A 15,828-nucleotide genomic window follows, 5' to 3' on the forward strand; every position below is an offset into this window, starting at 1 on the left:
CCAGTCTGCCCGCAGTTTATATTGTATATAGTTGTGTTCTAGTGCTCAGTACAATTATGTCGGACAATTTGTCCGCAATTAGGAAAAGAGCTATACAGATGATACACACATTTTGTTTGCCTTGCTTTCAGAAACAAGACTTTTGCCTATTTCTTCCCAAATATAGGTATTGTCTCGAATAACACTATCTCGATATGAGCGGAGTGTCGAATCGTATATAGGTGGGTTTTAGACCCTACATCTATTAATAATTCGTCATCATGTGTGGAAAATGACGCCATTTTGACGTACAACGTGGCGGGTCGCGCGCCGGCACTGCTCCAGAAGCAGTAGCGTCGCCCGACCACGGTCGCTTGCTAGTCACGCCCACAGGTCGCGCGACCGGGTCGCTTGCGCTGTTTAAGGTTTTTTTTTTATTGCCCTCGTAGGCAGACGAGCATACGGCCCACCTGATGGTGAGTGGTTACCGTCGCCCATGGACTTCAGCAATGCCAGGGGCAGAGCCAAACCGCTGCCTACCGCTTAATACTCTTCATATAAATTCCATATAAATTCATACTAAGCAGTAAGTCGCGCGACCCGATCGCGGTCGCCTGTCGCAGTCGTCGGTCGCGGTCGCCAACATCGGAATGCTACGATAAGGTTCACATGGTTAGAACCATTCACGGCCCACCTAGTGTCAAAACATTATTGGAGTCCATAAATATCGCAACGTGAATGCCTGCTTAATACATGAGATTGCTTCGGCTCAATTGCTTCAAAATAACAGCTAACATACTCTTTAAATGAAACATATGACTCTATCGAAGAAATAGCTGTAGTGATACCCAACACGCTGTCACAAAAAAAATCACTCTTAATCTTCCGAGTAGTTTTTCTGGGTATTAAATCTGTATTATCTGTATACAACTATTGATCATATAAACCAAAATCAAGCTGTCTGGAGAAATAGTTGTACATAGGTAGTTTTATGAACTGATTATGTCACCTTGGAAATTTTCAAAAGGTCGGCCATAGTAAAATGTGTATAGATAAAGTACACACAGCGTGAATTTCTCATATGATATCTCTTAGCTCACCGTTACGTTAGTGGACTACTATTTACTTAAATTAATTTTTTTATCCTACCTATGCTGATAGCCTTGAGAGGCTTTTTTTTTTTTATGATTGAAAGTTTACTGGTGGCCCGAAGGCCTTTCCAGTTTCACTAGGACAGGTGGGCGAGCAAAGGCTCAGCCAAGAGGGGCGGGATTTGCTAACAACTGCCCGAGCGCCTCCGAAGGAGACCTAACAACTCAAGAGCAATTGCTTCGCGAATGAATCTACTACCGGATCGGAATCGCGACCCACTGAGAAGATCCGGCGAGAAACTCAGCGGGCTGATGCATGGGTTAGGTTGCACGTCGACCTCTTTGTCGAGTTCGACGAGTACGGTTACCGGGGTCCCTAAGCCTGCTCCTAGTATTAGAGCTGAAGGCATCTAATGCAAAGGTTATTGGATCTGATGGATCCGTAAGGACGTGTCTAGGGCGTCGACGGTGACTGGCTCCTGCATGATCAGGATTCGGGGAGTAGTCAGCGGCGGCAACGATAAGGCGATTATCATGACGCATAGCCTTATCGAAGTATCGTTCCGACGCTGACTTCATGTATTTCCGAATTGATTCGAGGCCCAGGTCGTCGTGTAGGTCAACGTTCCTCACGAACCACGGAGCCCCGACAGCTAACCTGCAAAAGCGGGATTGTAGGGATTGGAGGGTGTCTATGTGTGTGCGGGCCGCGTGAGCGAACACCACACTCGCGTAAGTCATGACGGGCCTTATGCAAGTTTTGTAAAGTGTCACCTTGTTCCGAAGGGACATTTTACTCCGCTTACAGATCATGGGGTAGAGTCTACCGAGAATAAACGCGGCACGGTCACGGACTGATTTTATATGCGGGCGGAATGTCATCGATGCATCCAGGGTAACGCCCAGGTACTTGACCTTCCTGGCCCAGGGTATGGGTTGTCTAAAGAGAGTAATCGGGGGTGTGAGATTCCTCCTTCTAATCCGGGAGGAAATCCGTGAGGAGCTTCCCCTCTGAAATAGCACCGCAGTACTTTTCGCTGGGTTGATGTCTATGCGCCATTTTCGGAACCACTGTCCTAGGGCTAGGGCTGCGCTCTGAAGTTTCTTCGCGATTAGGGACTTATTTCTACTAGAATAGTAAACAGTCGTGTCGTCGGCGAATAAAGCTAAATGGGTCGGCGGCGACCGGGGAATATCGTTGACGAATAAGCTAAATAGGAGGGGTGAGAGGACAGAGCCTTGCGGGACTCCAGCTGTGAGAGGTCGTGGGGAGGAACGGGTTCCCTCGACTCGATATCGAAAAGAGCGGTCGGACAAGAAGTCCCGTATGATGAGCACGAGACTATCCGGCACGCCCATGTTGAATAGTTTGAAAATCAAACCATTGTGCCAGACTTTGTCGAACGCTTTGGCAACGTCGAAGAAGAGAGCTCCCGTGTATAACGGTTTTGGTCGATTAAGCCCCACAAGAATGTGCTCCGTGAGGCGGTGCACCTGTTGAATGCATGAGTGATTTGCACGGAATCCGAATTGTTCATCGATGAGAATGCCCTTGGATGAGACGAAGTCTCTGAGGCGTTTGTAGAGCAGACGCTCATACAGTTTGCCTAGAGACATGAGGAGGCTAATCGGGCGGTAGCTCGTCGGATGATTTTTTGGTTTACCGGGTTTATGTATGCCGATAACGTCCGCTTCTTTCCACACCGCGGGAAAGATACAGTTCGCCATAGCGGCATTGAAAATAGATGCCAACATCACGATGAGTTGGACGGGTAGAAGTTTAATAACGCGGTTAGATATACCGTCGGAACCGGGAGCCTTGCGAGGACGTAGGTCTTTGATCAAGTCTTTAACTTCCATCGGGGTGACGGGTGGTAACGCATCCGAGGGTGGCAAGGAGGCTCTGCGTTCTACCTCACTGTCTACTAATTCTACATGAACAGGGTCCACGGATTGAGTGCTGGGCGTGCACTGGTTTTGCAATGTATCGGCCAGCAGCTCTGCTTTCTCATCATCATCGAACGCCGCGAGTCGGCCTGAGGGGCCTACGAGGGGAGGCATAGTTACTACCGTATCCGATTTGAGAGTACGAGCTAAGCGGTAGTAAGACCTTTGGGAGGGCGCGAGTCTTTCTAAGAAATCAGACCATCTGGCATCTCGGACTTCGGCGATGCGAGACTTTACGTCGCGTTGTAGGGCACGCATTCGAACACGATTATCCACGGTAGGATACCTATCGTAGGCGCGGATCGAGGCGTTCTTAGCTCTAAGGAGTTCCCTAATATCGTCAGGCAATTTGAAGCGGTGAAGGAAGTCCTCCGCTACAACTTGCTTCGATGACCTATCTAATGTCGAGGTGATGTGTGACGTTAAGATGTCTATGGCTTCAGCGGTATCCTGAGGAGATGGGGTAGAGTCCGGGCTAAACGGGAGCGATGGTGGATCAGATTCAGCCAGGCTGATGCCCAGCGTGTGCCAATCCACCACAGTCCTCGTGACGGGAACGGAATCGGGAGCGCGACCGAGCTTCATAACGACGGGACGGTGATCTGAATCTAACTCTGAAACGACTTCGATCGAGTGTAAGCACAGAGTTACGTTTTTTAATAACGCTATGTCGAGTATATCCGGGCGATGCGCGATATTTAGCGGGTAGTGAGTCGGGGTTAGCGGAGCGACGATATCGAAGGCGAGATCATCGACTAACGCGTCAAGCCGCCTGCCATTCGGGGTTGTGGTGTGTGAGTTCCACCTGATGTGTTTACAATTTAGGTCGCCCGCCAGAATGACAGAGCTCCCCATGCCGAGCAGCGCCTCGATATCACTGCTTAGAACGATCTTATCCGGTGGAAGATAAACGGACGCGATAACGATCGGCGCGTGTCCAGTCAGTGAGATTCGGCATACTGATGCTTCGATGTTAGAAAGCGCGGGGGGGTCGAGTGGGACGCAGTGCAGGGCTCGTCTATAGTAAATGACGGTACCACCACCACGAGCAGTGAGCCTGTCGTTCCTAACCATGTTATAGTTCGCGATTTTAGGGTCGCGGCGCGCGGGCTTAAGCAGGGTCTCCTGCACCAAAAAGATGTCAATTTGATGGTCACGCAAAAAATCACAAACCTGATCACGTTGATTTGCGAGACCGTAAGCGTTAAAAAATCCTATCGTTACGGATAGGGGCTTTATTCTACTTATGTACGCCATTGATTACCGGCGGAGTGAGGGGAGGACGTACGTATTTAACGACGCGTATACGTCAGCGTATTCTTGCACAACGGCGATGAAGTGTTGTGCAGTGGAGGCGGCCCGAATGGCGTCACCCAAAGCATTGACACGCTCAAAGTTGATCGACTGAAAAAAGTCGATTGCTAGAGCGAGATTGTCGGACGCGGTCGGAGTGCTGGTCGCGGGGGAGGAACGAATCACGGGGGAGGGACGTATCGCGGGGGCGGGACGAATCGCGGGGGAGGGAGCTACAGCCGTGTTCGTGTACGGCAACGGTTTAGCCCAGGCCGAGCCGCTGGGCACCGGCGCCGGCACGAAGGCAGGCTTAGCCTTCGGCACAGAGGGTGCCGTGGCTTTGATGTCAGGGCCGGAAGCTCGGAGGCGGTTTTGGCGCGCGACGCGGCGATTTATTTTAGGGGCTCGGGGGCATCCACGGTAATTCGCGGGGTGACCCTGTGTTCGGCACAGGACGCAGCTAGGTGGTTCCGTCGCGGTTTTTTGATCGCGATTGCAAAGAGTCGTGGCGTGATCGTCCAAACACTTGACGCATCGAGGGCGCGCGTGACAATTACGGGAAGAATGCCCGTACAACTGACAATTGTGGCACTGGCTCGGAGTGCCTTTTTTATGAGGGGTTTCCACGGTGATTCCGGAAAGCCTACAGACCGTTCGGACGTTAAAGATTTGCTTACCCTCGGGGGTAGACTGGAGGGCGACGAGAACCATATTGTATGGCTCCCTCCCGCGTCCTGTGTGCATGCGGTGCACGGAGTTTACGGGTAGGCCTTGTTCGAGTAGGTCGGCCTTTACGAGCTCGACATCTAGCTCCTTGGGGATGCCACGTATGACTACACGGAGCTCACGCTCCTCCTGGAGCGTATACGTATGATAACTTATACGCTCCTTTCGGAGGTAGCTTGAGAGGGCCCTATGGTCGTCGGGTGTTGCTATTTTTATCTGTATCCCGTTCGCGAGGTTACGGGCACTGACAAAATTTATGTTCTTGGCCTTAAGGGCCAGGGAGACACGGTCCCAAGCAGCCTTCTCTTGAAGAATCAACGGAGGAGGGGCCTGATTTCTCGTTTGTGCCACCGGGGGCGGCGACGGCGTGGCACGGGGACAGGGAGCGACGGGGGTCGGAGGGCGGGGGCGCGACGCGTTCGCGGCCTTGCTTATTTTAGCGGCCGCGGAAGCTGGGGACTCCGCGGCGCGCTTCTTACCCTTTTGGACGAGGGTAAATCCATCTGTCAATGAGGCGGGAACGAGGTCAACCTCCATGTCCGAGTCAGAGTCGGAGGACGAGGAGAAAGGCGTGGGAGCGGCGGACGCGACGGAGGCCGCAGACGATCGCTGAGGTAGAGCGGAAGCTGCCGCGGTAGACGCGGGAGTTTTTCGCGGGAGTATGAGGGACACGGGTGTGCTGGGCGCGACGGAGGCTGCGGTGTACGGCGCGGGAGTTTTGCGCGCGCTTGCAGGGGACGCGGGAATGGCAGGCGTGGCGGAAACGGCGGGCGCGGCGGGCACGGCAGAACATTTCACGGCGTGTTTAGCTTTGTAAGCTAAAAATTCTGATTCGAGGGCCGGGTATTTCTCGCTTAAGAATTCCGCGAGCAATGTGTTGGTTGGAGAGAACTCCATTTCTTCGGACTGCCCAGGGGGGGCTGCCCCGGGACTTAAACACGCGCTCGCCTTGCGGCGAGGCCCCTGCGTCGGTAACACTAAATTGGTCGAAGCGATTCTAGGAATTTTAGAAATTTTAGTGAATAGAATAAATATAATAGAATTAGAGTGAATAGAACCACTGCACAGTTCCCGGGCGGCAATGCCTTGCAATTAGGCGCAGGTACAAATTCCGAGAAACACTTGGGCCACAGATGTGCCACGAACAATGATCTATTATCACCGGTAGTCACTTCCGACAAAACACTTGGACGCCAGATGTGCCACGAACCGAGGTCGGGCGATCGAACGAACAATGAGCACGTTCACGCGCGTCGGGTGCTCAAATCGGAATCCCTTGAGAGGCTATTTCAGCTTCGCCGTAACGTGTAGGTGAGCTTACGGGGCTCAAACCGGGAATGTCCCTAACACTGGCCCTGGCAAGAGCAGTGCTTCGCAGAATCTACCACCGTATCGAAAACGCGACCCACTGAGAAGATCCGGTGAGAAACTCAGTGGGCCTATTTACTCTAGGCTCCTTCTTATTTTACGTATGTGTTGAAAAAGTGTTCTTTCTTTAATGTGAATTTTGCCGCGCTTGTGCTAAGGGAACAGAAGTTCGCGTAAAAGAAGTTCAGAGGTACTTATTGTGGAATTTTAATCGCGTCGCGGTGACGGAGATGAAGAAATATCGCTTTCAGTGAATTAAAAAGGGTTGTGAAATTGAATTCTATTTAGAATTATGAAACTAAGTTACAAAAAAAAATAGACTTTAAATGTAGTTTCCTTGTTGTACCTACAAAGCAACACATTGGAGTTTAATTAAAAATAATAATAAAAGCTAATAAACATTTTATGTGTTTGAAATTATCATACAGAAAAACTATAGAATATAATATCTTACCAATTATTATTATTTTTTGTTTTATTTCAATAATTTTATAGATTCATCCGTTAGAGGTCATCGCAAATTGGCTTGCAAAACGATCGTAACAATTTCATAAAGCTTGCATCTTCACTCACAGCTAATTGTTTGGTACTTATATATTTTTTATATACAAACAACACAAAAAACCTACAAATAAATACGAATAAATAATTCGCTAAGTACCTACAATAAAACATTTTATAAATAAATCTATTAAAAACAACGGGAGTTTGGATCCTTTATATTTTAATATATAATAATATTATTTCCTCGCGGCGGGGAGGCGGGGGCGAGGTCGACCTCCATGTCCGAGTCAGAGTCGGAGCACGAGGAGGCGGGTGCAGGCGACCTACGAGCAAGTGTAGGTGTTTTAGAGGGCGCGACGGAGGCCGCGGATGATCGCTCAGCTGAAACGATGGTCACGGCGGACGACGCAGCAGCTTTTCTCGCCAGTATAGGCGACACGGGAGCGGCAGGCACGACAGAGGCTGCGGTGCTCAATTCAGAAGCTCTGCACGCAGGTACAGGCGACGCAGGAGCAGCGAGCGCGGCGGAGTCCTCGAGAGGGCTCGCAGTGTGATTGGCCTTGAAGGCCAAAAACTCCGAGGCGAGCTGTGGGTGGCGAAGTCGGAGGAATTCCGCGAATACAGCGTCCATGATCGCTGAGTACCCAGGTGGGGCGGCCCCGGGTCTTGAAAACACTCGCCTTGCGGCGAGGCCCCAACTTCTCGGACCTGAGCGGTTCTATTGAACACAGGTGGCAATGCGGCGCGATTACTACAGGACAAAGAAAAAGCACAACAAAACAGAAATTACGAAAAGAAACAAAACAAATAAATACTTGCAGGAAACCACTTTGTCGGCAGATGTACCACGAACACAGAAACAACAAAAGGAAACAAAACAAATAAAAACTTCCAGAAAGAGCACTTAGTCGGCAGATGTACCACAAACACAGGCCGCGCGAACAATGGCCGGGCTAACAAAAGCCGGGCGAACAAAGACCGGGCGATCGAGTGGACGATGAGCACGTCCGCACGTGACGGGTGCCTCTATCGGAATCATGAATTCATCAGCTGAGAACACACGACTGTAACGAAACTCACGTCCTTTAGTTACAAAACGTTGTATGTAAATACACACGTGACATATCTGCCGTATGTTTATCAATCCGTTGAGCAATAGAATGTAGGCTCTTTGAAATAGCGGTATGTTAACGCGACTTGATATTAATGTAAATCGTGGATGCGAATTAAATTCGATTGTCAAAAAAAATGTTATTTTTCTTGAGTTAAATCATGATGGCAGCTCACCACTGTCATTTTGATGGCGGGTGTCATCAATATTAAAGCGTTCCTTGCTAGAATTCATTGAAGTATGTAACTTATTCTAGAATTGTTAAAAAAACTAAGATCTCAAATTGACACGTTCAAATTAATTCCTTTATTTCATACTAACGACCCGCCCTCGCTTCCCTTTGGAAACATTAAATATTAATATTGATAGGCGAAGCCCGCCATGTTGCGCGCGGTACGACAATAACTGCAGGTGACGCCGCGGGGCGAAGCTAGTCTAAAAAAAGTAGCCTAAGTTACTCCTTATATCATCAGCTACTTATTAGTGAAAGTCTCATCAAAATCGGTCCAGTCGTTCCAGAGATTAACCGGAACAAACAGACCGACAGACAGACAAAAATTGTAAAAAATGTTATTTTGGTGTATGTACTGTATATATATTCATATGCATGTAAAAGCGGTTATTTCAATACTATACAGACACTCTAATTTTATTTATATATATAGATAACGGTACTGATCTTTACGGATTAGTTTGATTTAATTGTCTTTTCAATGAAAATAAATTGCGAACTATGAACGGTATTTCGAGACGTATTTGAAGTTGTTTTATTGCAACCATCCACTACTACCCACATTTTTATTATTAGCATAACCTGAGGTCATTTCTAAGCCAGGCTATCAAATACTGGAATAAGCCCCACACCATGGCGCCGCGACGTTCTCTCGTGTTGTCGTATTTAAATGAGATTTAAGATAATTTAAGGTTAGCAATAGTCTGCCTTGACGCCTGGAATTATCAATAGTATCATCAGAAAAGGTGTTCAATGGTCGGTCCCCTGCAGTAATATGCACACTGAGTTTCTCGCCGGATCTTCTCAGTGGGTCGCGATTCCAATTCGGTGGTAGATTCTGCGAAGCACTGCTCTGCTTAAGGCTAGTGTTAGCAAACTCTAATAAACATTAAAAAATTAATACTCGTACCGGAATTAAATGAGGAAGTAATCATAAACCAGTTTGATTATTATTGTGGTTGCTAATGACGACAAGCTGTGTTTTGTTTTTCTGATTTTTCTCTCAAGTCTTAATTCTACTTCAAATATTACTGGTGGTAGGACCTTTGTGATTTACTGGTGGTAGGACCTTTGTGAGTCCGCACGGATAGGTATCACCACCCTGCCTATTTCTGCCGTGAAGCAGTAATGCGTTTCGGTTTGAAGGGTGGGGCAGCCGTTGTAACTATATTGAGGCCTTAGAACTTATATCTCAAGGTGGGTGGCGCATTTACGTTGTAGATGTCTATGGGCTCCAGTAACCACTTAACATCAGGTGGGCTGTGAGCTCGTCCACCCAGCTAAGAAAAAAAAAAAAAATAATAATACGCCGTCCATAATATTCCAGACTCAAACTACTCATGTACCAGTTTGAAGAATAGAGCCACTCCTTTCCATGGTAATTGACCTTTAGCCTCAAGATAGGCCTCATGATGCCTATAAATGGTAATCACTGAATACTAGATGAGTTGTGATTAAAGTATTTAATAGAGGTTAAAATAAATATACTGCACGTCTGCAAGTCTTACATATGTTTTATCTAACCATACTGTAGAGTTACGAAAATATATAATAATAATATGAAAATAACTGCAAGTTATTTTTTATCAATAATCTATCGAAAGCCATCATTAGCAATGCAGGGGCATAGATAAGCCGCAGGCTACCGCTCAGAGCTGTAATAATTAATTTTAAAGACCACTGGAGATCGGAGAACTGAATGGTATACAAGTTATATGGTACACAAAGTATACAAGTATGTAATACACAATCTCAAATCAGACAAAGTATTTCGAAATTGTCTTTCTTTGTACGAGTTATGGAAATTATCAACTTTCTGTACAGGTAAAAATGACCTCTACCATCTTATTCCTGCCGTGGAACAGCCGTTATACTATACAATTGCGACTCAACAGACCTCATGTCTCAAGGCGGGCGGCGCCAATCAAGTTCCAATTTTCTCCAATAACTCAGGAACACGTGGACAATTAACTCGGTAGCCCATCAATGCAATAACCTAAGGAATCTAGGAATTAAAACGACTTCAACTTCACGAGAGTAGTATGAAAGTAAAAGTTTATATTAACGCATTCTAACTGTTGCAGATAAATGAAGAAATTACGGCATTTCTGGCAAACACACATTCCTAATTGAAAATAAAGGGATAAAAACTTTATTTTTTTATTGCCCGTGCTGGCAGACGAGCATACGGCCCACCTGATAGTGAGTTGCTACTGATACTCTTGGACGTCAGCAATGCCGGGGGCAGAGCCAAATCTCTGCCCACCATTTAATACTCTTCACAAGCCTCGTTTGAAGAAGGACATGTCATAGCGCTCGGGAAACACCGTGGAGGGGAGCTCATTCCAAAGCCGGGCGGTACGTGGCAGAAATGATCTCTGGAAACGCACTGTGGATGAATACAATGTGGCGGGTAGATATCATACAACGCAAGATAATTGTGATGCCTAAATCTTGCTTACGACGTTTTCAAGATAAGCTTGCATATATACAAGTTCCGAACAACAACATTCGGACCGTCGGTCTACCGAGCAATATCACCCGCTCGGTGGAAGAACTTTCCTTTCATCGTAATCCTACACGCAGTGGCTCCAGGTAGTATGGATGAACTCTACTCCGTATTCAAAATCTACAGAGCAAATTCTACACAGTATATAAATCATTCAAGAACTCTGTTGAACATTTTATTTACATTTTGGTTTATTGATGTTATTAACTATTCGTATTACCACTGCTCAGCGTTGATATGATAATTAAATTGGCGACTGTAACTTTGTTTCATTAACTCATTTCTTATGTTTCCACATTTTCAATGACGGACATTTTAAAGAATAAATTGATTTCAGCCGGCGCGTGTTCCAAGTTAAGTTACGCCAAGTTTAACCATGATAACAAATAATTTGAAGTTTGACTTCGAATGTGCATGATGGCTTGTAACTTTTTGTTTTTTTTCCTACCTAAGCTGAGAGCCTTGAGAGGCTATATCAGCGTAGCCTTAACTAGTAGGTGAGCTTACGGGGCTCAAGCCTGACGACTTTGCTAACACGAACCCTAGCAAGAACCGTGCTTCGCAGAATCTACCACCGGCTCGGAAATGCGACCCACTGAGAAGATCCGGCGAGAAACACAGTGGGCTGTGTCTGAAGGTTAATTTACTCGTCGAGCCCGTCGTCGCAAGCGACGGGTTCAAATCAAATCAAATCAAACGTTCGACGAGAACGATGACCGGTGCTTAAGGTACCTATAAGCACCGTTAGTGGATCGGGAGGATCCGAAATGACGAGTTTGGGGCGACGTCGACTGCTTTTCATTCTGTCCGCAAGATCGGGAATGTACTTACCGGCGGCCACGATGAGATGGTTCTCGTGTCGTGCCGCTTTATCGAAAGGGCGCATCGACGCTGACTGAAGATACTTACTGATGGACTCTAAGTCCAGGTCGTCATGGAGGTCGACGTTCCTGACGAACCACGGGGCTCCGACGGCTATCCTGCAAAAACGGGATTGAATAATTTGGAGTGATTTTAAGTTTGTGCGGGCCGCGTGAGCGAACACTACACTTGCATAGGTCATGACGGGGCGTATGCAAGTTTTGTAGAGTGTCACTTTATTTCTAAGGGACAATTTACTTCGCCTGCATATCATCGGGTAGAGGCGTCCTAGTATGAAGGTGGCACGGCCGCGTACCGTCTTTATGTGGAGGCGGAATGTCATCCCTCTGTCGAGGGTGACGCCTAAGTATTAGACCTTCGGGGCCCACCGTATGGGTTGGTCGTACATCATGATTGGGTGAATGGCGGAGGCGGAGGTGTTGACGCGCCTAGTCGGGAGTGCTTGTAACTTCATGGACTGAGGTCTTTTAGTACAATTTGAGAAGGGTTGTCCCGAAGCCACATTTATTTATGGCTAACAGCGTATTCTTATTTTAAAAGAAGCAGCATGTAAGAAAGCATTCTCGAAAACAAAACAGCAGTAAAGTAAAATAATAAATGAATCGAAAATAAAGTAACATAATATTTGTAGACTAATTTTACATTTCGTGGACCTAAATCGTAAAGAGAAGGCGGCAAGCGCTCGCCCTCGACCTTCCCTTGAAACTACGATTCCGCTCAGGTGAACTTGAATTGTGTGCAATGAAAAAAATATAGTATTTTTCTGAAATGGCAACACTGCACATAACTATTGTAGATATGTATGTTTTTTTAAGGCTGAACGATCCCGTAGACGTCACATGACTCATCAAATCCTGATCACGCAGAAACCAGTCGCCGTTGACGCCCTAGACACGTCCTGACGGATTCATCAGATCCGATAGCTCTTACATTAGACGCCTTTAGCTCTAACACTAGGACGTCTTGTGAGTCCGCACGGGTAGGTACAACCACCCTGCCTGTTTCTGCCGTGAAGCAGTAATACGTTTCGGTTTGAAGGGCGGGGCCGTTGTAAGTATACTGAGACCTTAGAATTTATATCTCAAGATGGGTGGCGCATTTACGTTGTGGATGTTTATGGGCTTCAGTAACCACTTAACACCAGGTGGGCTGTGAGCTCGTCCACCCATATGAGCAATAATAAAAAATAAAAATGTCTTTAAAATATATACTTTGCATATGCTTATGTTAACTTAATGATTGTATTTGATAATAGTACTTTTTTCAACCATTACTGTAAGCATTTACATTAGACGCATTTTCCCCACAGATAAATCCTATTTTTCTCCACTGGTGGTTTTCTAGGAGAAAACTCATGAATAAACGAAGTTCGTCATTATAGATATTATTTAAATGTCATTTTCTGTTCATTTTTTCAATTTTCTATTTTTCAGTATGCAAAATTAAATATAAAATAAATACATTGATCAAATAAGTAAACAGTGAACATTAACTTTTATATTTACTTTAGTATTAAGAGTTAAGCCTTGTCATCGATAAATTTACTGAACCTGTAAAGCAACCTGAAAAATATTTAACGAATTAGTATTGTTGTGTCTGCTTCTTTCCATCGCTCTCTTATTTCTCTTTGTCGTTTCAGCAAAATCTAAAGTGATGTATGATTATCACTACCTATTTTTAGGTGTAAAATTAGGTATAAAAAAATCGTTATTTTTTCCCTTTTTTTCTCTACCTAATCGGCCTCAAGGGGCTATTCCATCTACGTACGGCTTGGTAAAAGAGCTCACGGGCTCAGTTTGGAAGGACCTGCTAACATTAGCCCAAGCCAGATCAGTGCTTCGCTGAATGTACCACCGGATTGAAATCGCAACCCACTGAATAAATACGACGCGAAACTCAATCAGTTGTGTCCATGAATTAGACTGCACATCGAACTCTTCATCGCATTTAATGATAAATGTTACACTGTATATAATATTAAGGATGATGACACCAGCTGTCGCTAAGCATCGATATAACAAAAATTGTAAGCATACATCTGTGCGTATGTGCTTACTAATCTCCATAGCTATTAAATCCTAAGCCCTATTAAATCACTAAACCTAATCCAGCTCGTTGGACAGACGGGAAACAATTCAGATATATGTACACAGTATTCAGTGCTTGGATACAAGTTTGGATTTATAAATATAACTGAACTAAGCTATTTATCGGTGTGCGTCGACAAAATATGTACAAACGGGAAAATAAACTGTTATAATATATGATTATTTAGACATTAGGTTTAATAATTAGGATATTATTTAGATGTAATTACATTAACATATTTGCGGTAATGAATTCACTGAAACAAGTTCCTCTTATCCTGATGGCGACTGGCCGTTTTTTTTCCTATATATTCGCTGCTAGCCTATAGGGCTATTGCAGCTACGCCCAGACGGGTAGGTGAGCTCACGGGTTCAACCTGTGAGAATTTTTTAACACTACTCCTAGCAAGAGCAGTTCTTCGCAGAATCTACCACCGGATTGGAATCGCGACCCACTGAGAAGACCCGGCGAGAAATTCAGTAGGCTAATGGCTGTCATTACACACACGTACAGTTAGTTATCTATTGACAGAAGGAGGGTTTCATTTAAAGATGCAGAATTGCAATTAGTTACTTCGTGAAATTTTTAAACTCATCCTAGTTTACGGAGCGGACCAAACTACAATGCATCAGCAAAAATACATATGTAGCACTGATCTAATTGAGAATGAGTACTTTTTGCTAAATTAAGAATTGAATCAAATAACAAATAAAATATCTACACTAATATAAAAATCTAGAGTGATTTTACGGATGTTCCGTTATAACTACTGAACCATGCATCCGATTGACTTGAAACTTGGTATTCATGTAGAAAATACATGTACTTAATGGATAGGCTAATATTTATATGAGTGTTGGACTCCGCACACCAGTTGCGGGGGCGCTAATGATAAGAATCTTTGTGAGCGAAGCGGACGGGTACAGCTAGTATTTTATAAGGCTTAAACTTTTTTACTCAATACGCTGCTTGTCAAATGACTTTCATTAATTGTGGAGCAGCATTGTGTCGAATTCTGTTTTTATTATTATTTTGTATTACTACTGTTCGTATGGCGCATCGAAGCAGTCAGGGATTTCGGTCTGAAGGGTGGAATAGCTTATATGCAATACAAATAAAACTGACCTAAGGTCTCAACTAATATTGTTTTGTTTAACTTAGAATTAAAATTGTCGTCGCATTAAGAAGTACTAACCTTCTTATAATTGAATAGTCAGCAGTTTGCAAACGCATCAATGCTGATTACGTTGCTGTTTTCACTATGGCTTTTGTGCCAATAACCTTGTTATTACTGGGAAAATCTACGTCAATCAACAATGCACGTACAGCGTAAGTTTTCTTTAAATTCTATGTTATTGGTAGATATAAAATAATTTTAACCTCTCTGATATAAAATAATAATGTACTTATTTATATTATAATAAAACTCCATCGGAAAGATATATTTTGGTTTGATTTATTAGAATGTTATACATTTTTACTCTAGTTCCCATCAGTCTGAAAACTACCAAAGGATCTGTCATTTCAAGTTAATAAAATAACAAAATTGGTTTGCCGTAAAAGATATTGTACGGTTATCATTCAAGAAATACAAATCGCAAGTAAAGGCCTTATCTGTTGTGAACTTGTTTTCGGAGAGAATGTTATCAAAATATGTGTTGTATTTTGAGCAAAACGTATTTGTGAAATTGTTGTCAGAAAACGATACTTACCTTTAATTTTACACTTCACAGACAAATAAAAATAAAAGTTTAAACAATAGTCCCAGTAACTATAGTAAGGAAAAAGATTTTAAAAAAACTCACCTAACTGTACCTACATTCGCTATAAAAAAAAGAATAATGTTAGTATTTTTTTTTAAATTATGATAGCCTCCTGATAACCTGTGTTGTTTTTGTTCAAGACAAACCAACAATATCAAAGTTTTTTCAACTAAAATGACCCATATTTCTTACTGCACACTCAAAGTTCTTGACAGTGGCCACATAACAGTATTAACAATTACTGCTAATACCAAAATGTACGGGTCTGATACATATATTTTAGAAAGTACAACAAACGTTCATTTTACTTATAAAATAATAAATTATATTTTGGC

This window comes from Bombyx mori, chromosome 4 (assembly GCF_030269925.1).
Source record: "Bombyx mori chromosome 4, ASM3026992v2".
In the NCBI taxonomy this organism is placed as follows: Eukaryota; Metazoa; Arthropoda; class Insecta; order Lepidoptera; family Bombycidae; genus Bombyx; species Bombyx mori.